The sequence below is a fragment of the Ceratotherium simum genome, unplaced genomic scaffold (assembly GCF_057802395.1).
Source record: "Ceratotherium simum simum isolate JZ-2026a unplaced genomic scaffold, ASM5780239v1 HiC_scaffold_43, whole genome shotgun sequence".
NCBI classification, from domain to species: Eukaryota; Metazoa; Chordata; class Mammalia; order Perissodactyla; family Rhinocerotidae; genus Ceratotherium; species Ceratotherium simum.
This window is the reverse complement of record NW_028261259.1, coordinates 9,730,305-9,753,984: the sequence shown is the minus strand read 5'-3', so window position 1 is coordinate 9,753,984 and position 23,680 is coordinate 9,730,305. Positions and strand designations below refer to the sequence as shown.

Genomic DNA, 23,680 nt, shown 5'->3' with positions numbered 1-23,680 from the left:
CCCAGGGCCGTCTTCCTCAGCAAAAAAAGAGGAGGATTGGCGGATGTTAGCACAAGGCTGATCTCCTCACAAAAAAATAAATAAATAAATAAATAAATAAATAAATAAATTCCTCAAGGTTCATCCATGTCATAACATGTGTCAGAATTCCTTCCTTTTTAAGGGTGAATAGTATTCCACTATGTGTATACACCACATTTTTTTTGTCAGTTCATCCACTGATGGACACCTGGCTTGATTCCAGCTTCCGACTATTTTAAATAATGCTATTAAGAACATGGGTGTACATATATGTCTTTATACCTCTGCGTTCAGTTCTTTTGGGTGTATACCCATAAATGGTGTTCTCAGATTCACTTTTTCACATATAACAGGGTTCCCCACACCTCCAAGAAGCAATTCTTGGAATGCCAGCTGGTTGCCAGATAATTCAACTCAATTTGATGCTGACAACCCAGAGATACATCAGATTTTACAGGTTGGTGGCTCCGTCCTATAATTCTGCACACCCACCCAACCTCACCTTTACTTCAGATGCCAGTTACAAGCCCAGGTTGTTACCTGTATTCTGACTTACTGGCTATAAACCAGAGGTTCCCACAACCTCCTCCTTGGGTTTGATTAATTTGCTAGAGTGGCTCACAAAACTCAGAGAAACATTTACTAGATCACCAGTTTATTATAAAAGGATAGAATTCAAGAAGAGCCTGTTGGAAGTGGTGCATAGGGAAAGGTATGGAGATAGTACACAAAGCTTTCATGCCATCTCCAGGTGCACCACTCTCCAAGCAGTCCTTGTCATTGCCAACCTGGAAGCTCTCTGAACCGCCTTCTATTGGGATTTTTATGGAGGCTCTCTCACATAGGCATGATCAATTATTAACTCAGTTTCCAGCCCCTCTCCTCTCTCTGGAGGATAAGAGGTAGGGCTAAAAATTCGAAGCTTCTAATCAGGGCTTGGTCTTTCTGGTGACCAACTCCCATCCAGGAGCCATCCAGGAGCCCACCCAGAGTTGCCTCAATAGAACAAAAGATTCTCTTAGTGTTCTTATCACTGGGGAAATTACAAAGGTTTTAGGAGCTCTGTGCCAAGAACTGGACACAGAGGCCAATAAATATGTTTTTTATTATTTCAGAACCCATAAGTGGAATTTCTAGATCATATAGTAATTCTATTTTTAATTTTTGAAGGAACTGCCATACTGTTTTCCACAGTTTTATATTCTCACCATCAGAGCACAAGGGTTCCAATTTCTCAACATCCTTGCCAACACTTGTTATGTTCTGATTTTGTGATGGTAACTATCCTAATGGGTGTGAAAAGGTAGCTCATTGTGCTTTTATTTCACATTTTCCTGATACTTAGTGATGTTGAGCATCTTTTCTTGTGTTTCCTGTTCATTTTATATTTTCTTTGGAGAAATGTCTATTCAAGTATTTTGTGCATTTTTAAATTGAGGTTTTTTTTTATTGTTGAGTTGTAGGAGTTCTTTATATATGTTAGATATTAATCCCTTATTAGTTATGTGATTTGAAAATCTTTTCAACCATTGCCTTTTTACTCTGTTGCTAGTATCTTGTGATACAGAAAACGTTTCATTTTGATGAAGTCCAATTTGTTATTTTTTTTGTTGCTTATGTCTTTGGTGTCATAGTAAAGAAATCATTGTTGGCAATGGCATTTGGACCCAATGACATGCAGCTTTTACCCTGTGTTTTCTTCTAAGGATTTTATAGCTTCAACTCTAACATTAATATCTTGGATCTATTTTGAGTTAATTTTTGTATATGGTGTAAGGTAAGGGTCCAACATCATTCTGTTGCATGTGGGTATCCAGTTTTCCAGCACCATTTGTTGAAAAACTTATCCTTTCTCCAATGAATGATCTTTGCACCCTTGTCAAAAATCATTTGACCATATATGCAAAGTTTTATTTCAGGGCTCTCTATAATAATTCATAAGTATATTGTGTGTATTTATGCCAGTACTGCACTGTTTTGATTACTTTGTAGTAAGTTTTGAAATCAGGAAGTGTGTGTTCTCTAACTTTGTTCTTCTTTTTCTAGATTGTTATGGCTATTCAGGGTCCCTTGAGAGTCCATATGAATTTTAGGATAGATTTTTCTATTTTTGCAAAAAAAATCATTGGAATTTTTACCTCCATAAGTAAGTTGATTCTTAAGTATTTTACTTTTTTTGATGCTATTGTAAATAAAAATGTAAAGTTTTTAAATTTCTTTTTCAGATTACTTGTTATTAATGTATAGAAGAACAACTAATTTTTGCAGGTTAATTTTGTGTCCCACTACTTAGCATAATTTATTAGGTCTAAAATTTTTTTGTGGAATTTTTAGGGGTTTCAACATATAAGATATTATGTGTAAACAAATATAATATTACTACATCCTTTCCAATTTGAATGCTATTTCTTTCTTTTTCTTGCCTAATTGCTTTGGCTAGAACTTCTAATACCATGTTGAATAGAAGTTGTGAAAGTGGGCCTTCTTGCCTTTCTCCTGATCTTAGATAAAAAGATTTCAGTCTTTCACCCTTGAATACGATGTTCTCTGTGGATTTCTGTATATGGCTTTTATTATGTTGAAATAGCTTCCCTTTACTCTGAGGGTTTTTTAGTGTTTTTAACATGAAAACATGTTTAGTTTTGTCAAACGTCTTTTCTGCATCCATTGAGATGATTACTTTTTTTCCTTCATTCTGTTAATGTGGTTAATTACATTGATTCCTTTTCATATATTGAAACATCCTTGTATTCCAGGAATAAACCCCACTTAAAAATGATGTATAATCCTTTTAATATTCTGCTGAATTTGCTTTGTTACTATTTTATTGAGGATTTTTGTATCAATATTCATGAAAGGTATTGACCTGTAGTTTTCCTTTCTCTTAGTGTCTTTGGCTTTGATATCAGGGTAGTACTAACCCCATAGGATGACTTTAGAAGTATTCTATCCTCTTCAACTTTTTGAAAGAGTTTGAAAAGAATTGTTGTTAGTTAATTTAAAAAACGTCTTTGGACCTAGGAATAAATTCAGCATAAAATAAATACAAATAAACATTTTTTTAAAATGTGAAAAAGTCTTTTCCTAAAATAATTAAAAATTAAGCAAGTACATCATTTATCACTTGATTTCTAAAAATTGTTTTTAACCTAATAGTAAGCATGAACACATTGTTAGAATTAAAATGACTCAAGTGTTAATTTTCTTCATTGCAAATTTTCTGACGTAAGTATTTGATGCCATCATGTATGACATCTTTTATGAAAAAAATGGTCATTTTTTGTAGTATTTGAGAACATTATGAATTTTCCCAGTGGTCTCTGACAATACTCTGATATGCAAAGTTATCTTTTCAGCACGTATGTCTTATCATCATCTTTAATAAATTAACAAACTCTGTCAGGTGCTAATTAACCAACTACTTTTCATATGATTCAGGTTCTCCACCATCAACTTCTCTAACCATCAGTAAATTCTACAACTTCTGCAAGATTAACAATTTTACCATATTGTATTCATCTCGTGTGGTTTAAAACATCCAAAAATCATTGATAAACTGACCCTGCCCAAACTAAAGCATGGTGAATTATGAAAGATGGTCTCTGTTAAGTGGGGAGGGCTTTCAGGTTGAACTTAATTTTATAATTGGTCAATTTATTACAGTGTATTGTTCTTTTATGTATTTCACTTCTTTTTTTAAAAAAGTGATAGTTGAGGGCACTTAATAAAAAGTTGAGAAAATAAGAAACTGATACACACTATAAGCTTCAAATATTTTCAAGCATAAGATGCAGTAAGAACTAAAACTAAGAAATGACAGAGGAAATAGAGATAAGATGATAAAATTTCAAAACTGAATCTATAATACCATCTCAATGGCTACCGTTGTGGTGCCAAGAAGATGGTGAAATCAAGGCATTCGTAAAGATGATAATAAACAGACAGCAAAGAAAAAAGACTGAAATTTTTTTGTGTGTGTGTGTGTCAGGAAGATCAGCCCTGAGCTAACATCTGTGCTAATCCTCCTCTTTTTGCTGAGGAAGACTGGCTCTGAGCTAAGATCTATTTCCAATCTTCCTCTTTTTTTTCCTCAAAGCCCCAATAGATAGTTGTATGTCATATTTGCACATCCTTCTAGTTGCTGTATGTGGGACGCGGCCTCAGCATGGCCAGAGAAGCGGTGCATCCGTGTGCACCTGGGATCCGAACCCGGGCCGTCAGTAGCGGACCGCACGCACTTAACCACTAAGCCACGGTGCTGGCCCAAGACTGAAATCTTTAAAGAGAGAATTTTTACAGCCATATTACAGAAGATAACAGGGAAGAGAAGTTGGAGTGAGAGACAATCTGTTTCTTAAATTACTTCTACTGTAGAGAACAAAAAACCAATTTGCTGAAATCTTTCTTCCCTTCTATGACCCTATCTTTACCTGCAAAATCTGAGCACTGAATCAATGTCACATTCCTCCTTTTCCATCCCTGTGTAACAGAGCAATTAAGCTCATCTGAAACCTCAACTGCCCAGCCTGTGAAATAAGGCAGGCCATCCATTCTCACAGAGGAGCCAACTGGAAGTAGGATTTTTGGTTCTGAATTCAACTCACCATCTTCAAAGAATTTTATCTGTCCTTCCTTATCCAGGGCTATCAATGAAGGGCTGGTTGGCTTTCAGAGAAGACCAATTCACAGTCAGCTCAGACGTTTTCTGTTGAGCTCTCTAAAGAAGGCTGTGGGGCTTGTCAGGAAGAGTTGATTTCTATACGGGTTATAATTTTATTTTATTCAGAGATATATAAAGAAATTTACATGGTAAATATTACTTATTAACGAGAAAAAAGGTGGTCTATTCTCTGATCATTTAAGCAAAATCCTCCTCTCAGGGCCCAGCCATGGACAAAGCCCAGATTCAATCTCCAAGTGTCTGCCAGGCACTCTGTTGTCCATGGTAAGCCCTCAAGTTGGCAGCCTGTTCCCTTGTGTCTTGTGCTGATACTTAATCTTCCATCTCTTCAGAGTACAACTAGACAGAAGCTCAAAGGACTTGACATTGGAGAAATGTACATTTCATTATCTTTAGACTTCTACACTTTATCAAAAGACTCTCAGCATTTCCAGTAATTGTGCAGCAATTTACCCAACACTAAGGTTCTCACTATTAAAAATTAAAATAAATAAATTTTGAAAAGGAAAAAAGTGATCTTTGTAGCTTTGTACAGAATCTATATAATGGATGCATCCTTATAAAGGGAGGAAAGATAAAAAATTTAACTATTTTGGTTAGTTAACACTGTAAGTAATATACTTTATATATTAGCATTTTTGAGATTATTTGTATTTAAAGATACTGCTTCAAACCCCTAAATCATTGTATGTAGTAGAGTCTACCATCTGCTTTGGCCGAACAATTATATACAGTAAGTCAGCCAAAATTCTTCCATTCCTGTATAATCTTATATGTGGGTGGTAATGGTTCGTTCTTATAGATTATTTGAACACGTGCATATCACAAAATACAAGTGACCATTAAAAATTAAAGTGTTCACCAAATAGAAGATTATCTGATTCCCAGAAAAAGAAAACATTACTGTGACATTAAGGCTACAACTGTCAAAAAGGAAGCCAAGATACGCTCAAGTAAAGCATTTGCTGAAAAGTTAATTGGCTCATCTTTGAAAATTTATCATGTTTATTATGTAAGCAAGATACTTTCAGAGCCTAGAATACAGAAAGTGCTTATTGGTATGTTAGCATTGTGATCACTTATTTTGTAAATGTTAATATTACAGATATAATTCATTTTCTACTATATTCAGATTTTCAAATTCTGGTAAATCTTAAGGCCACATTACTGGCAAGTCGGGATACCTCTGGACATCTGAAAAATATGAATCCTACACAGAAGCATGTAAATTCTCTATTCATCAGCTTCTAAATTCTAAAACATTCTAAGCTTTTTGAAGAAACCAATGGCATTCCAAATTGACAGTAAGGCTGTATGTGCTATACATGATCCTATAGGAAGAGAATTCCAGATTTTAAATAGAGGAGATTGTGCAAAAAAATAAAGTACATTTTGACGTCTGAAAGGGGATTTCAAGAAATGAGGGACTCTCAGAACATGTGGTAAGTGGTAAATAACTTACCAAGGTCTCTCTAAAGGAAAACATATTGTGGAAAAAAGAGCTTCACATGCAGAGATCTAAAATGGCATCTTTGGAATCCTCACGATGAAACAGACACTGAATTACTTTTTCCTAAAACTTAAAATGTGTCTTATCCTCCAAAAAATACCACCTCCTTGCCCTGTGGCTTACCTGGGCATGGTGACGTGTTGGAATCATTTTTCTATTTCATTGGCTCTTAAACTTGATGGGCACCAGAAGCACCTGGAAGCCTTGTTGAAACCCAGATTGCCAGGACCCACCCCAGAATTTCCAGTTCAGCAGGTCTGCAGCAGCACCTGACAATTTGCATTTCTTCCCAGTTCCCAGGTGATGCTCATGCTGCTGGTCCAGGGACCCCACTTTGAGAACCACAGCTTAACTTACACCCTATATATGGTTACCAAATCCATTATTTCATCCCTTGGCTGCTACTTTTCCTTTATCACATCAGCACCTTAGCTCCGAATCTCCTCACCAAGCAATGGGAATACTTGGAGAGTTTAACAACTGGTCCTTCTTTCTGGCTCAGTTCTCCCTCTTCCTCTCAAAACTACAGTCTCTTGCCAGGTAATTTTTCCTTAAACATCAGTTCATCATAGATCTTCTTTGTCCAAATCTCATGGCTCTTATGCTGAACACAAGACTTTTTAAATTCTCTACTTGGTTCATAAGGTCTGTAATAGCCCGTAGAATGTGGACACCCTGTTCCCTACCCTGCCTGTTATAAAGGAGTATGTGAAGATTATATAAGATACAGTCAGTTCTCGTTATGCACAGTGTGACATCCTACAAAGTCACTGTGAACACTAAATCAGTGAATATGACCCACTGCTCCTACAGGAAATGCAGGGTTAGGTTCCTGCAAACCTTAGCCAAATTTTCTTCAACTGATCAATACATAACCTTTTTCTCTGTGTGTTTCTCTTTAAAGTCACCTTATTTAATATATATTGTTGATATATTAACATTGAACTTAGACTAACAGCACCGTACCTCGTGTCTGAAAGAAGCTTGTCAAACACAAATTCTTCTTCTGTGAAGGCACGTCACAGCCTCTTGCCCTGAGGAACACCAGGCAGCATTGCAGCACTACACATGGGGGACATATTAAACAGACGAGTCACCAACACAAGGCACAAAAAGATAATAAATGAAGCACTAAATAGACTGCAAGAAGGACACTTGTTTACAGCATGGGCTGAAACACCAGGGCGAAGCGTCACCTTGTTCCCCTCAGCTGGGAACATGCACTTCGAGTGAATCAAAATTTTCACCACTTTGCGCTTATCTGCAAATGGACATGAAAGCCCTGAGAGTGTTGATTTGGGGGCTGCCAGTACATTTTAGCTAGTAGGCAAGTGTGCAGACACGGAATCCACAAATAATGAGGATCAACTATATTATGAAAACATCTTTTCAAAACCAGAGTATCGTTAAGATATAAGAGCAATAATGATAACACAACAGCTAACATGTTAAAGCCTACTATGTGCCAGGAGCTCTTCTAAATACTTTACATAAGTTAATGCATTTACATCTCACTAAACCCCTATGAGACAGGAGTTCTCAGTAGCCCCATTTTATAGATGAGGAAACTAAGGCTCAGAGACTAAATAATTTGCACAGGTTCTCCAGTTAAAAGCAGGATAACTGGGATTGGTGCCGAGACAAACTGGTCCAAAGCCCACAGCCTCAATCACTATGGTAGGAACGTGAGCGAATTTTCTACTTCTCCCCAAAATGCCCCTTCTGCTCCAGCCACTGTGGTCTCCCACATACTTATTCACTCATCAAACATTTTCTGAGTGCCCCCAAGGTGTCAGGTACTGTGTTCAGACAATGGAGGAACAAATAAAATGTCGACGCAAATAATCCATAAAAAAATCTATAAAACCAACTTGGGGTGAGTTTACTATGAGCCAAACTTTGAGGACCATATAGCCCAGGAGAGTCCTTTCACAAAGAAATGGAGCACTCCAAAGAAGTGGGGTGTACAGCATGGTTATATACCATCAAAGAGCATGGACCACATGTGATTGCAATATCCCTTTTACAATAGCCGCAACCTTGACCTGTCAGCACCTCCATTGATGGACACAGTGGGTATCAGGTCTGCTGTCTCCATGGGCGTGGCTGTTGTCTCGAGTTGGGTGGTCACAGGATGAGCACAGCAATCAAATTCTAGCCTAGGGAGAAATGATTATACTTAAGGAAATGTCAATGTGGGGGAAGATGCATTTACACATTAAGGGCATTGCTTTTGTCTTTGGGACATGTTAATTTCTTAGGGCGGATATACAAAGGATGAACAGAGGCTACAGGCCCCTTTTGGGGGAAAAAAAAACAATGTCAGGCCCAATTAGTTTTACACCAAATGGCTTCCTCATATGCCCCAATGTATCCTATTGCTGGTCATTTATTTATTAAGAAGAAGGATAGTCTCAGCTTTAAGGAGCTCACTGTCTATGAGACATGAATAAAACAACAGTTATGGAAAAGTAGATAAGTATATGGTCCCAGAGTAGGGAAATCAAAATGGGTCTCTAGGTGGACCTCTCAGGAAAAGTCTCCAAGAGAAAGGAACATTTAACATGAGTTTAGATTAAGAAATAGGAATTAAGTTGATTAAAAAACAGAGTAGGAGGACAGAAGAAGCACATATAAAAAGACAGATATAAAGGATCTAAATCTTTCAGAAAATCTGTGGTATTTTTAAGGCTGGAACAAAGCAAACATGTAGGACAGAGTGGGTGATGAGGGTAAAGATGAGGACAGCAAGGGAAAGCCTGCATGTCCAGCTCAGGAGTCTGAATGTTCTCTAGGCTACTCTGAACAGTCATTGAAGGAGTCGAAGCAGATATCAGATTTAAGCAAACTTGGATTCTAGAATGTAACTCTGGAGGCATGGTAGAGGAAAGATTAGAAGAAATTAAGACTGGAAGTAAAGGGACCTGTTGGGAGACTAGGCAGCAATCCAGATAAGATAGGCCTTGGCTCAGGCGTGGGGCCTGCAGGTGGAGGAGGCCAGGAGGTCGCAAGCAGTGCTGGGCTCCTGCAGGAGGAAACTGAGCTGCCTCTCAGTCACGGGAAGACTGTGCCTGTCATGGCCTCCCCACCCCCATGCCCAAATGCCATGTTTCTTTCCACTTCTGTACCTTTCCTCTCTTCCCCATCTGAAATCCTCACTCTTTCTTCCCTCCACCTGCCCAAAAGTGGTCCCTTTGAGGACTTGATCTAGTCCATCTCTCTTAAGAAGCTGTCTTTAATTACAATTTCTCAATAACATTGCCATTTTTTTTAGGTTCTGTAATGCAACTTACACTAAATAGCTTGGAAGAATCAAATTACATCTTGAAAACCATGTCATGTATGTGGAGGAACTTGGAACCCTATAATTCTTTGTATTTCCTTCAATAGCTACCACAAATACCTTGCACATATAGGTCAATGGACGTCCAGTTAAGTTGAGCAAAGTAGAAGCACACTTTATAAGCTAAGAACTTTTATGAGCTCAGTTATTCCTTTAGATCAGCTGCTTAAACTATTTGTTCTTCTCCACAGGTCAACAGTGTTGCCCAGCACAAATGAATTTTACACCTTCTCAAACTCAATAGAGCAAAGATGGAGTTTCATTCCCTCTGCAAGCCTTACTGCCTCAGAGAAAGGGAAAAACAACATGTGACATCTAATTCTTTCTTCACATTCTCATCTCAAATTGCAACCGATTTCCAAATGCTAACTGGTTTTCATTGTTAAAACTGACAGAAAAAATTTCCCATTCTGGCTTTGTTTCTTTCCTTTTTTGTGTGAGGAAGATCAGCCCTGAGGTAACTTTTGATGCCAATCCTCCTCTTTTTGCTGAGGAAGATTAGCCCTGGGCTAACAATTGTGCCCATCTTCCTCTACTTTATATGGGATGTCACCACAACATGGCTTGACAAGCAGTGTGTCTGTGCGTGCCAGGATCCGAACCTGTGAACCTGAGGCCACCGCACCGGAGTGCATTCACTTAACCGCTCCACCACAGGGCTGGCACCTCTCTTTATTTCTAAAGCTGAAATGTCTAAATCTTTCACTGGGCTTGTTGGAGTTTCCATAAAATGAAAAAGTACATTCCAGAAAAATCCTTAACTTTCCAGAATAATCCTTAATATAGTATGGTAAACACCTTTGCAAAATGTCACAGATTTTCAATGTCAGTGCCTCCACAAGGGTATCTTTGCATTATCTCCCCTCCCAACCACGTGTCACTTTGCTCCTCCCCAGGCTCATGGGGTCAAAGTGTTTACTGAGCATTAGGAATGATCAGAGTCTGAGGGAGACCTCAAGGATGACTAAGCCATATTTTCTGACCCCAACCATCACTTTCCATCTCTCCTTTAACCTCTATTTTTCTCACTCTGGTTTCTACTTTAGTTGTGTACTTGTCTTTTGAATTGTTGTTTTGTGGTTTATAATTACCATGTAAATTCATGTTACATTTTGCCTTAGAGTTTAGAAAGAACTTAGATTAAACAATGTTTTTTCCCAGCTCTTTGATGTGTCTAATAACTTCCAACGCAATTCAAGGGGTTTCTTGTTTTTAAGTCTCCATCATTATTCCTTCAGAATTATGTTTACCCACACTTTTGATCTGACCAATGCTGCTTTACCCTTTGAACTTTTCTATGCCAAGACTCACATGAGGAATCCCTCGAACACCATCAGCTAGGTGATCCCACATTCCTCACATCTGTTTTCTTGATTTGTTCCTAAGTAAGCATGTTTCTGAAACTAATAATAAATTGTACCAAGTGGTCATTGCATAAAAAGCACTATCACAGATACCTTAAAGAGAACAAATGGAAAGGAATATTCAATTCCTCAGATAAGTTTACAGTCAAATGAGGCATTGAGGGGACCTGGGGGCACTGATCAGAGCAAAATCCTAAGAGAAGAATTTTCAGTCCATTTCAAATGAGGTTAAAACTGGAATGAGATAGTATTTTAACAGTTATCTGAAATCATAAACATTTTTCTGACCTTTGAGAATTTATTTGCATATAAACTGTACAAAATGTGGGGAAAGAGAGTGTTGATATTGTTCAATTTCTTTTTATTTTTCAGCACTTTGTAATAGATGTGGCGATTCACAATTAATAAATATCATAATGTGGAGAGACCCAACTTTCAACAGTCTGATATTATCAATTCTTACACAAAGCTCGAGTTTTAAAGATCAAAATTCATTTTAGTTACCTCTCATCTAGTCCATTTATATCAGAAAGTTGTGGAGTTTTAGGAAAATACTTCAAAACACAAATTTTATATGTAATTTCAAAAGCAAAAAATGAGTTAAAAACTGGATGGTAACCAGTTTTGCTACCATATATTAATCTTTAACATGGGAGCAAACCATTTTAGAGAATATAATTGATATTTGCCTATTTGTATATTGTAGAATGTTAAAGGATTTACAGTCTTAATAATAATTTCAAGTACCAGAGAATAAAAAACAGGAGTTTAAGTTTTATGAAATGGTTATTTATTTATATATTTTTTAAAGATTTTATTTATTTATTTTTCCCCCAAAGCCCCAGTAGATAGTTGTCTGTCATAGGTGCACATCCTTCTAGTTGCTGTACGTGGGACGCGGCCTCAGCATGACCAGAGAAGCAGTGTGTCAGTGCCATCCCGGGATCCGAACCCGGGCCACCAGCAGCAGAGCGCACGCACTTAACCGCTAAGCCATGGGGCCGGCCTGAAATGGTTTTTTAGACATAGCAGATTTCAGAGCATATTACTTGAAAATAAAACAATCAGTTAGTGAGGTTTAAGCAATGTGGTTTTCTTTTAAACTTGCTCATTCCATGGGAGCATCAATAAAAGCCCTCCGGGAGTGGCTGACACTCTTGCCTTCCGCCTGAGCACCAGCTGTATTTTCTTTAAGCATCAGACTCTTGGGCAACACCATAGCCCTCAACTCCGTTTAGTTGAGAAAAGGCTTTATGAGTCTTGTGTTTTTTCTAGGGGTATGGAGCTCCCAGACTTATTAACTACAGGGAGAGAGTAAGAGTCAGAACACATTCAATAAACTCCAGTGTGCTCAGGTGAGAGGACAGGTGCCTGAACTCACATCTGAAGAAGAATTTAGAGGATGCTTTCTGACTCTGCTTCGTGTCTCTGACTAAGCAGTCTTGGACATCCCCGTTACGGCCACTGAATAACACAGGCAGCCTTGATGGACCAGAAGTCCTCCTATGTCCATCATTTGTGCAGAGCAAACTGGCTTAAGACCTCTCGTTTCCTGCTGCAGTGGTAATTTACAGAGATACAGAACTGTCATCTAGTGAATAAAAAGAAAGTAGCAAGGTGTTTGACACGAAAAGTGACATTCTGAGTTTTTTCAAAAAGAACAGTGAAGCACTAAATTTGGTAAAGTTGACACGATGTGGCACACGAAAGTTATAGTAAACATTAATAATGTGTAGGTGAACTAATCAGTTGCTCTCTATGCCTCTAAAACATGTCTTGACATCTGACTCATATATAGTACAGTTTAAATATAATAGAATATCTTTGGAAATAACTTCTCATCTCATCTCATCCAATGCTGTTGGCAGGAGCCAGTATTAAATAGCCAGATGGTGAGTACCCATGTTGAAGCACCATTTTTATCACAGTGGAGAGAATATGAGGCATAGGCCCAATGGACTGATGTTCAGATCTTCCCTTTTACCCTTGATCAATTTTGTAAACATGGTTTTCTTTATCAAATATGAATTATAACAGTTACTTTAAAGAATTACTGTAAGAATTGCATAAGGTAATGCAGTAAAGGAACTGGCGCACAGTAGATTGATAGTTAATTCTCCTTCCCTGTCTCTCTTCTAAGAAACATACAGAAATAATCTAAGAAGAGAACCCGTCTATAAAGTAAACTTATGACAAAAAGTCAATGGCTCCTGAAGTAAGGGACATCATTGTTGAGTGCTTAACCTCAACTGCCTCCAAATACTGTTAACTCTCAATTAATTTTATGAGTTTTCTGTCTTCCAGACACTTCACTGGCTACAAGGAAAGGAGAAGGTGTGAAATTTAAATTGATTTCACCCTTTAATGGTCTAGCTGTAACATCAGGTGTTTTAAATCACCTAGTTTTTCAGGTTTCCTGCTTATTCCTGTATACTTTACCATGGTTCACAGCCCGAGAAAATTAGAAAATAATTATAATTTTACACACATGAATATATATCTTGACTATTACAGCTGGACTCTTAATATATAGAGCAATGTTGTACATGTTTTGTCCTTGTGGATAGTACAGAATACTTTTGTTCAGGTTTTCTTTGGCATTATCATTTATAATGAAGAACTCAGTAATATACACCCTGGAGATAAGGGTTTAGAAAAATCTAACATACTATCCGAGTCATGCCTCAAAAAATAAATAAATAAATAAAAAGTTATAAAAATAATGAGAGGATATTTTGAAGGCACTATTTTTCTTAATTATTTCCAACTTTATTTCCCTTTACCTCTTTTTAATCTTTCTCTGTCTTATTTGCTATTGGCTAATCATCTCACAGTAATTAAAGCACCCTCAGCTGAGTCCCCCATGCCTCTTCAAGTGCCCCAGCCTGATGTAGGTCTCAGCTCTGACAAAAAGAAGCTGGAAAACCTGTTTTGTGGCACTATTCTTAAGAATATCTTTACTATTACAATAATAGCTATATTTTTGAAAGGCACCAGTGGATTACAAAATGAAGTACTTGACCAATGTTGTGTCCTCATTTTCCTTCCAGGGGGAGCACAACTTTCATGTGTAATGCAGGGCTGCTGCTTTATTGTTTTTCCCTTTCAAGACATTTTATTACTTGTAAAACATAATAGGGTTAATAGTGATATATGAGTAACAATATAAACTTACAGACAGCAAAAAGATACTATTTTAGAGTCATAATTTTATATACTGTAGCAAACAGTAATACTTTCATAATGTACTATCTTGATTGATCATTAATTTTTTCCTGGTTCATTTTTATGCTAATTCATTTATTAGATTATCAAATATATACATTTGTGATCTTTATTTTCAATCAATATATTTGAAGGGACATCAGTTGTTCTTGGTAAGTGAAAGGTCACAAAAATTTTTTGATAATTTATAAGTTTGAGAAGGATCTTTCTACTTTTTCTAAGAGAAGTCATTTAATATTTGGGAAAGTTCTCAAAAATCATCAAATTCTTTAATTTTACAGAAAGGAATACTACATTCTAGAGAGCCTAAGTACGTTGTCACACACTAACCAGAAACAGACCTGGGCCTAGAACTCAGGTCTGAGTCACCTGACTTCTACTGGACCACACTCAAGGGAGAACACCCTGTTCTGACTGATAATTTCTATTACTAAGTTATTTTCAAAAGCACGGTTGGGAGAAAGTGTAAATAAATAAAACAGATGATTTTATATAAAAAAGTAGCAATTGCTACCCACAATTTCTATTCCATATGAGTGTTTCCTTTCTTGCAGGTTTCTTTTTTTTAATAGTAAGTCCATTTTGGTAACAAGAAAAAAGACATAAAATTTGGCTTTTTAGTAACAAAAAAAAGCTTCTGTTGAAATTAAAAAGACACTAACTAATGTTTCATCTACTACAGCAACTTAAGAATATCATTTGATTTTGGAAAAGCTCTGAGAGATTTTTTTAAAACTCATATCCATGTGACTATTAGTCCAGCCAGGCACATCTCCACATGACATCTCCTAGAGTGTCCAGTTTTCTGCTGGATCCAGCTGTTGTCAGGGCCAGTGCTCTGGCTGGGTACAGAATAATGCAGCTTCTGAAAAGCATGTGCTCAGTTCCACTTCAAGGCTGATTTTCTCTGCAAAGTCTAAGTGGAAGAAAACATCCCCTTCCACATGACTGGATTTCCCTGCAGGCTTAGAGAAACAATGTGGCCTCGTCAGATGGGCAGACAGGAAGATAAATGAGAATCTGTCACAATTTTATGATAAATAAGAGAGAAAAGGATTTGACATCCTAACAAGATTTTCTTACCTGTTGAACAGCATCTGAACATATTTTTCAGAGTTTCCAAAATAGCAGATTGAGATTCTAGGTTGGAAAGGAAGAAGATAGTCAATATATTAAAAAGTAAATTTTCGCATTTCCTCAATCAGAAAACAAAACTAAATAAAATATATCTTTAAACATAAGTACCAAAATCATTCAGTTTATCTTCCAGTTATAATTCTGTATTATGAGAACATGACTGCTTTTCAATATATTTAATATGTACAGTGACTAACACTTATGCCATTAATTACTTTTGAAATTAGACTAGCCCTATGCCCTTATTGATTGACATCAATCATAATTACTTTTCTTAATTCCTAGTTTCTATTTTGTGTCAGAAAGTACCTGCTGAGACATTCACTTTTTATACTATTCACTTAGCATAAGTCTGTAAAATGATGGAGGACAACTCAGCCATCTTGAAGGATGGGGTCTCAAATGCTATATCTCACTATTGACAAATCACCTTCTGGTTTGAATGAGAGACAATGAGCACTGTCACAAGAGACACTCGGAAAAAAGGGATCTTGCTCCTTTTGTCTATCCTTTGGGCGTCTGTGAGATTGCAAATTCTTCATACTGGAAAACCTAAGTGAGGACCAAGTCCAGGAATCTTTTTAAAACTAGGGGACACTTTCTTCTACATGAAGCTTGCATAGAAGCTTATAAACATAAGAAAAAAAACAAATAGCCCTCAGGGCCAACTGGGTGGGGTAAGCGGATATGTGCGCAAGCTCTGCTGCAGCGGCCCAGGGTTCGCCGGTTCGGATCCTGGGCGCACACTGACGCACCGCTTGTCAGGCCATGGTGTGGTGACATCCCATATAAAGTGGAGGAAGATGTGCATGGGTGTTAGCCCAGCGCCAGTCTTTCTCAGCAAAAAGAGGAGTGAGAGATGTTAGCTCAGGACCGATCTTCCTCACAAAATCAAACAAACAAACAAAAACCAAGATCCTTCAGGAATATCCAATGCTCCATGGATCGGAGTCTGAAAACCACTCATCTTTTCCGTCCTCCGCATTTTACAGATGAAACATAACACAAACAGTTGGTGACAACCTGAAGACTAGAGTTCGTCTCCTGACTGTCACATCACTCCCACCCCCGACTGCTGTGCAGACCAGATGCCTGACAAGAGACAGCAGTCACTCCTGGGGATAATTTAGACATTCCCAATTCAGCAGCATTTTAGTTGATGTACTTGACAAGACTATAGAAAAACAAAAGGTATTTACTACTTAAATTGTATAATGTATAGTTAAATGACATTGAAAGTTTTCATTTCACTTACAGCACAGTTTTGATGGGCCCAGGGGCCTTCTTTCATCTGCTCACCCTCCCCGGCATCTCAAACCTTCTCTGCCTTTCCCCTCTTGCTCACTGTGCTCCAGCCACACTGGCTTCTTGCTGCCCAACAACATCCGAGTCACATTTCCCCCACAGCATCTCTGCAGCCCTGAGATATCTGCATGTCCTCCTGCTCTGTCCCTTCCCTCTGGGCCTTGCTCCAGCCTCCCTGTGCTCTCTAATTAAAGTAGCAACCCATTCACTCTCTAGCTCTCCCCATTGCCTGTCACTTACCTTCTTCTTGACACAGATCATCACACGATAGACTATGTAATTCACTTGTCTGCCTACGTATCCATTATCTCACTTAGCCAACAAAAACAAGTTCTGTGAAGACAGAGATTTTGTAGAAAATTTTTTCCTTAGTGTATCCCAAGCCTGGCATACAGTAGGTGTTTAAATATTTGTTGAGTAATTGTAAGAGGGAATGAAAGGAGTCATCAGAAGAATGATCACACCATGGAAGTAGGTGCCACCATGAAGAATGGGCATCCTGGGAAGGGAAAGAGGGAAGAAAGATTTTATATCAGGCAACTCGGGTACCACTGTGCCTTTACTACTTCTTGCACATCAGCTTGTCGACGTAAATAATCCATAATCAATCTATAAATCAAAATTGTGGAGAGTTTATTATGAGACAACTTTTGAGGACCATGGCCTGTGGCCTTCCTTCCCTAAGGAAGGAAGGGCACCGAAAAAGTGGGGTGTACAGAGCGGTTATATACCGTCAAAGAGCATGTATCGCAAGTGATTGCAATGTCCCTTTTACAATAGCCACGAGATCAGCCCTGCCAGATTGCCCTGCCAGAACAGCTATTGATGGACACAGCGGGGGAGCAGATCTGGTGTCTCGATGGTCATGGCTGGTGTCACGTCTGTTGTCTGGAGCTGGGTGGTCACAGGATGACTACAGCAATCAAATCCTAGCCTAGGGAGAAATGCTTATCCTTAAGGAAATGCCAATGAGGGGGAAGTTACATTCTTATCTTAAGGGCATTTACTCTCCTCTTTGGGACATGGCAAAGCAGATACACAGTACAGGCAACAGACCCTTTTGGAAAAACAAACTCAGGCTGAATTAGCTTTACCCCAAATGGCTTCCTCATGTGTTCCGTTATATCCTATTGCTTGCCATTTATTTATCAAGCTCACTATGTCTTTCAAACAGAAATCATCGAGAATAGCATGAAGTAGTCACTTACCAACAAATGTCACTGTGGCAACAGAATATGAACAAGTCGCCTTCAAATATAGCCATTCTCCCAAATACTGTATTTCACTGACTTAATCAAAAAGGGATTCTTCTCTCTTATACTGACAAATCTCCACTCTGAACTTAGCATTAGAGGTAGTCAATTTTGAATAAAGACCTTTAACATCAAAGCCAGCCAATAGTTCTTGTTAAAGCAAATCCAAACTCGGGAACACTTTTGTTTTCAGTCACCTCCAATCCTCTCAAACTCAAGATAAGGTCCCGGCGTTGTGTAGATGAAGAAAAGCTTCTCTTCCTCTTTTTCTATTCAGATAGTGCAGGGAAGAGCCCAAGGTGTCTCCTGGTGGAACACTAACAGTTCTTCACATTAGAAATGCATGCAATGTTTCCTAGCTTCTTTTCTATAGGCCGAGGTCTGATGAGATGGCCCAAGGAGCAAACATCTGGGCTCCAGCAGTAAATAAGACTCTGTGCAGTTTACCACAACAATGAACTACAACGATGTATCAGGAAATATTTTGAACACCTACACCTAAGCTCTCAGTTTCCCTCTGTCTAATTCCATGTCTACCTGAACTGAATTCACTCTTCATCCCTATCCCATTTGTGACAGTTTTTATTTCCTTGAATCAGCATGTTATAACATCTAAGAGAAATTTATCAAAATACTCTCTTCAAAATAGCTAGCTGAGGGCTAGCCCCGTGGCTTGGCAGTTAAGTGCACATGCTCCGCTGCTGTCAGCCTGGGTTCGGATCCCGGGCGCGCACCGACGCACTGCTTCACTGGCCATGCTGGGGCTGCGTCCCACGTGCAGCAACTGGAAGGATGTGCAGCTGTGACATACAACTATCTACTGGGGCTTTGGGGGGAAAAATAAAAAATAGATAAAATCTTCAAAAAACATAGCTAGCTGAATTATAGGAGTTGTAGAGGGTCAAGATTTTACGAGGAAAGTCATGTACAGAGTAACTGTACTACAAAATAAAATGAATAAGAACAATAAGAGACAGAAAAAATGATAAGGAATATAATAGAGAGTAAAAGTAAGAAAAAGAGAAAAAAGAAGAAAGAAGGTGTAGGAAAGAGTGAGAGTCAGGAGAAGCATGAGAAGTGGCAGAAAGGGGCACGAGCAGAGGGAAGACACCAGGCTCAGAGCGAATGACAAGTCAACTGCTTTCTGACCAGGGCTCAGGTCTAGAGTCACTGGGCTGCATCTGAGAACTCCACTCAGTTCTAACATCCTGAGAAAGACCATGCCTCATCCAAACTCGGAGGACACTGGTTACCAGCGCTCTCTTCTCCCAGGACCTGCTGGAGCTTTGAGAACTGCCTCTCTCAGCTCTGGGACTGACAGAGTCCCCATTAAATATTCATCAACTGGGATGGTTGTTTTGAAAGAGTAACCCAGAGAGAACTCTATCAAGGGTACACTTAAACCTGCCAACTCCTTCACTCATCTTTCCAAAGAATTAAGAACTAAGCTGTTTAAAAAAAAACCTACTATTAAGCAAAGTAGCAGAAAACTTTCCTGGCAAACTTTAAATGTTCCATCTTTTTTGAAGTTACCTCACGAAATTCTGAGCATAGTCTAAAATTCTGGGCTCCCTACAGTTCCAAATATGTTTCAGAAATGATCTCCTCTTCATCACTATTGTCATGCAGAGGGACATGGAAAGACTTGTCTGAAGCTTATCCCCTGCACTGGGGTCAGGTCGGGAAGGGACGGCACAGAGGTGACCAGGAACCAGCCTCTCTGTGGTGGGGCTGGCCCCGGGGCAGGCGTGGGGGTGATGGGTGGAAGTGGGATGGCGTGTGAGTTGGCACCAGCCAGCGGTGGAGGCAGAGACTCAGAGGTCAGGGATCTCTCTCTCTCTCTGTCTCTGTCTCTCTCTCTCTCTCTCCCTCAGGGAGCTGAGGAGAGTAAGGTGGCGCCCCCTGCCCACCTCGCCTACCTCTCCATGGGCCCTTCTTTCTCTGGCCGCTCCGGGAGCCCTGCGGGCTTGGGTTCAACCCCCCACCCACCGCACAGGCCAAGGGCGCATGCGCGACCGCCGGGGCCTAGGGCTGGCCTCGGTGGGGGGGGGGTCCTCAGTGAAGGCCCCGCCCTCCCTCCAGACGCTGACCCAGCTGCAGCTGTCCCATCGCCGCCCTTCTGGACTTGGCTTCAGCTGTTGTCTCCCTCCCCTCCCCCACTCCCACTCAGCTTGGAGGCCGCTTCCCTGCCTTGAAAGCATTGCTCTGGCCCTGATGGCCACAGGCGTACTGGGCTTCAAGCTCAAGGCTCTGCCTGGGCCAGCTGCTTCGGCCAGGGGCTCATTTCTTCCTGGAAAGACAAAGCCATGGCCTCACCCCACGCCTGCACTTGGCCACTGCAGCCAGCCCAGGTGTAGGAAGGGCTCTGTGGAGTCAGAAGTGCCGAGACAGGCAGATGGCACCGCAGGCTTTGGGGGCCAGGGCGCAACTGGGCTAGCCCCTCCTCCCGGGAGTCGTGGAGGCCCGGCCTTCCTAGTGCCCAGGCCACGGCTCCGGGGGAGAAATCCGCCATGGAGGGCACGCGGGAGGCCCTGTGCCTCAGGTCGCAGGTGTCACGCCAGGGCCACTGCAAGCCTGGCTCGGCTTGCCTGCTTTCTCCAGAGGAGGCTGGCCGACCAGCCGAACCTGGCACCTGGGCCAGGCCCCTTCCAAGGGGACGAGTTCCGGAGGATAGAGCCCTGGGGGCGGCTGCCAAGTCTCCTGGGGCGTGTGCTGGGACCCGTCAGGGGAGGAAGCAGCCTGGGAAACGGTGTGCCAGACCTGAGATCTGGAGGCCTCCCACACCCGGGTCCCCGTCCTGCCCAGGCCCCCCGAGGGAGGACGATGGTCGTGGCAGTGGCGAGCGGGGTGGGGGTGGCGCCGAGCCTGCCCTTGGATGCCCCGGGGAAGGGCGCCCGCCGGGGGATGGGCTGCCCCTGGCCAGGTCTGAGGGACCGACCCAGCTCGGGGCTCTCGGGGGCAGAGAGAGAACCCCCCTCCGCCCTTTCCCTTCAGCTTCTTAGGGCTGGCCAAATCCTTCACAAGACAGGTTGTCTGGAGAAAATCAGACCCAGCTGAAGAACATGTGTCCATGGGGGAAAGCCGGCAAACTGAGTCTCCCCACACAATAGCAGAGATTCTCATCTTCCATCCTCTCCGGAGCTAATGACAAAGGTGGATGTCCCGGGTGGGCCTGTGGAATGGGAGAGGGGAGGAAGTCTATTGTCATGCAGAGGGACATGGAAAGACTTGTCTGAAGCTTATCCCCTGCACTGGGGTCAGGTCGGGAAGGGACGGCACAGAGGTGACCAGGAACCGGCCTCTCTGTGGTGGGGCTGGCCCCGGGGCAGGCGTGGGGGTGATGGGTGGAAGTGGGATGGCGTGTGAGTTGGCACCAGCCAGCGGTGGAGGCAGAGACTCAGAGGTCAGGGATCTCTCTCTCTCTCTGTCTCTGTCTCTCTCTCTCTCTCTCTCCCTCAGGGAGCTGAGGAGAGTAAGGTGGCGCCCCTGCCCACCTCGCCTACCTCTCCATGGGCCCTTCTTTCTCTGGCCGCTCCGGGAGCCCTGCGGGCTTGGGTTCAACCCCCCACCCACCGCACAGGCCAAGGGCGCATGCGCGACCGCCGGGGCCTAGGGCTGGCCTCGGTGGGGGGGGGGTCCTCAGTGAAGGCCCCGCCCCCCCTCCAGGCGCTGACCCAGCTGCAGCTGTCCCATCGCCGCCCTTCTGGACTTGGCTTCAGCTGTTGTCTCCCTCCCCTCCCCCACTCCCACTCAGCTTGGAGGCCGCTTCCCTGCCTTGAAAGCATTGCTCTGGCCCTGATGGCCACAGGCGTACTGGGCTTCAAGCTCAAGGCTCTGCCTGGGCCAGCTGCTTCGGCCAGGGGCTCATTTCTTCCTGGAAAGACAAAGCCATGGCCTCACCCCACGCCTGCACTTGGCCACTGCAGCCAGCCCAGGTGTAGGAAGGGCTCTGTGGAGTCAGAAGTGCCGAGACAGGCAGATGGCACCGCAGGCTTTGGGGGCCAGGGCGCAACTGGGCTAGCCCCTCCTCCCGGGAGTCGGGGAGGCCCGGCCTTCCTAGTGCCCAGGCCACGGCTCCGGGGAGAAATCCGCCATGGAGGGCACGCGGGAGGCCCTGTGCCTGAGGTCGCAGGTGTCACGCCAGGGCCACTGCAAGCCTGGCTCGGCTTGCCTGCTTTCTCCAGAGGAGGCTGGCCGACCAGCCGAACCTGGCACCTGGGCCAGGCCCCTTCCAAGGGGACGAGTTCCGGAGGATAGAGCCCTGGGGTCGGCTGCCAAGTCTCCTGGGGCGTGTGCTGGGCCCCCGTCAGAGGAGGAAGCAGCCTGGGAAACGGTGTGCCAGACCTGAGATCTGGAGGCCTCCCACACCCGGGTCCCCGTCCTGCCCAGGCCCCCCGAGGGAGGACGATGGTCGTGGCAGTGGCGGGCGGGGGGGGGGGGGCGCCGAGCCTGCCCTTGGATGCCCCGGGGAAGGGCGCCCGCCGGGGGATGGGCTGCCCCTGGCCAGGTCTGAGGGACCGACCCAGCTCGGGGCTCTCGGGGGCAGAGAGAGAACCCCCCTCCGCCCTTTCCCTTCAGCTTCTTAGGGCTGGCCAAATCCTTCACAAGACAGGTTGTCTGGAGAAAATCAGACCCAGCTGAAGAACATGTGTCCATGGGGGAAAGCCGGCAAACTGAGTCTCCCCACACAATAGCAGAGATTCTCATCTTCCATCCTCTCCGGAGCTAATGACAAAGGTGGATGTCCCGGGTGGGCCTGTGGAATGGGAGAGGGGAGGAAGTCTATTGTCATGCAGAGGGACATGGAAAGACTTGTCTGAAGCTTATCCCCTGCACTGGGGTCAGGTCGGGAAGGGACGGCACAGAGGTGACCAGGAACCGGCCTCTCTGTGGTGGGGCTGGCCCGGGGCAGGCGTGGGGGTGATGGGTGGAAGTGGGATGGCGTGTGAGTTGGCACCAGCCAGCGGTGGAGGCAGAGACTCAGAGGTCAGGGATCTCTCTCTCTCTCTGTCTCTGTCTCTCTCTCTCTCTCTCCCTCAGGGAGCTGAGGAGAGTAAGGTGGCGCCCCCTGCCCACCTCGCCTACCTCTCCATGGGCCCTTCTTTCTCTGGCCGCTCCGGGAGCCCTGCGGGCTTGGGTTCAACCCCCCACCCACCGCACAGGCCAAGGGCGCATGCGCGCCCGCCGGGGCCTAGGGCTGGCCTCGGTGGGGGGGGGGGTCCTCAGTGAAGGTCCCGCCCTACCTCCAGGCAGCTGACCCAGCTGCGGCTGCCCCATCGCCGCCCTTCTGGACTTGGCTTCAGCTGTTGTCTCCCTCCCTCCCCCACTCCCACTCAGCTTGGAGGCCGCTTCCCTGCCTTGAAAGCATTGCTCTGGCCCTGATGGCCACAGGCGTACTGGGCTTCAAGCTCAAGGCTCTGCCTGGGCCAGCTGCTTCGGCCAGGGGCTCATTTCTTCCTGGAAAGACAAAGCCATGGCCTCACCCCACGCCTGCACTTGGCCACTGCAGCCAGCCCAGGTGTAGGAAGGGCTCTGTGGAGTCAGAAGTGCCGAGACAGGCAGATGGCACCGCAGGCTTTGGGGGCCAGGGCGCAACTGGGCTAGCCCCTCCTCCCGGGAGTCGGGGAGGCCCGGCCTTCCTAGTGCCCAGGCCACGGCTCCGGGAGAAATCCGCCATGGAGGGCACGCGGGAGGCCCTGTGCCTGAGGTCGCAGGTGTCACGCCAGGGCCACTGCAAGCCTGGCTCGGCTTGCCTGCTTTCTCCAGAGGAGGCTGGCCGACCAGCCGAACCTGGCACCTGGGCCAGGCCCCTTCCAAGGGGACGAGTTCCGGAGGATAGAG

General features: G+C 43.2%; 1 long non-coding RNA gene across 4 annotated transcripts; it reads right to left on the bottom strand.

The window, feature by feature from the left end:
- Positions 1–4,024: 4,024 nt before the first annotated feature.
- On the bottom strand, positions 4,025–23,055 carry LOC147911586 (uncharacterized). Of its 4 annotated transcripts, none has more exons than XR_015550981.1 (5): positions 16,537–23,055; positions 15,228–15,284; positions 8,258–8,371; positions 7,179–7,274; positions 4,025–4,777 (listed from the first exon to the last, which is right to left on the bottom strand). It is a non-coding gene; the product is annotated as an uncharacterized LOC147911586 (long non-coding RNA). The 4 variants fall into 4 exon arrangements; XR_015550982.1 differs by having other exon boundaries at positions 16,827–23,055; XR_015550979.1 differs by having other exon boundaries at positions 15,228–23,055.
- Between the last annotated feature and the right edge of the window lie 625 nt (positions 23,056–23,680).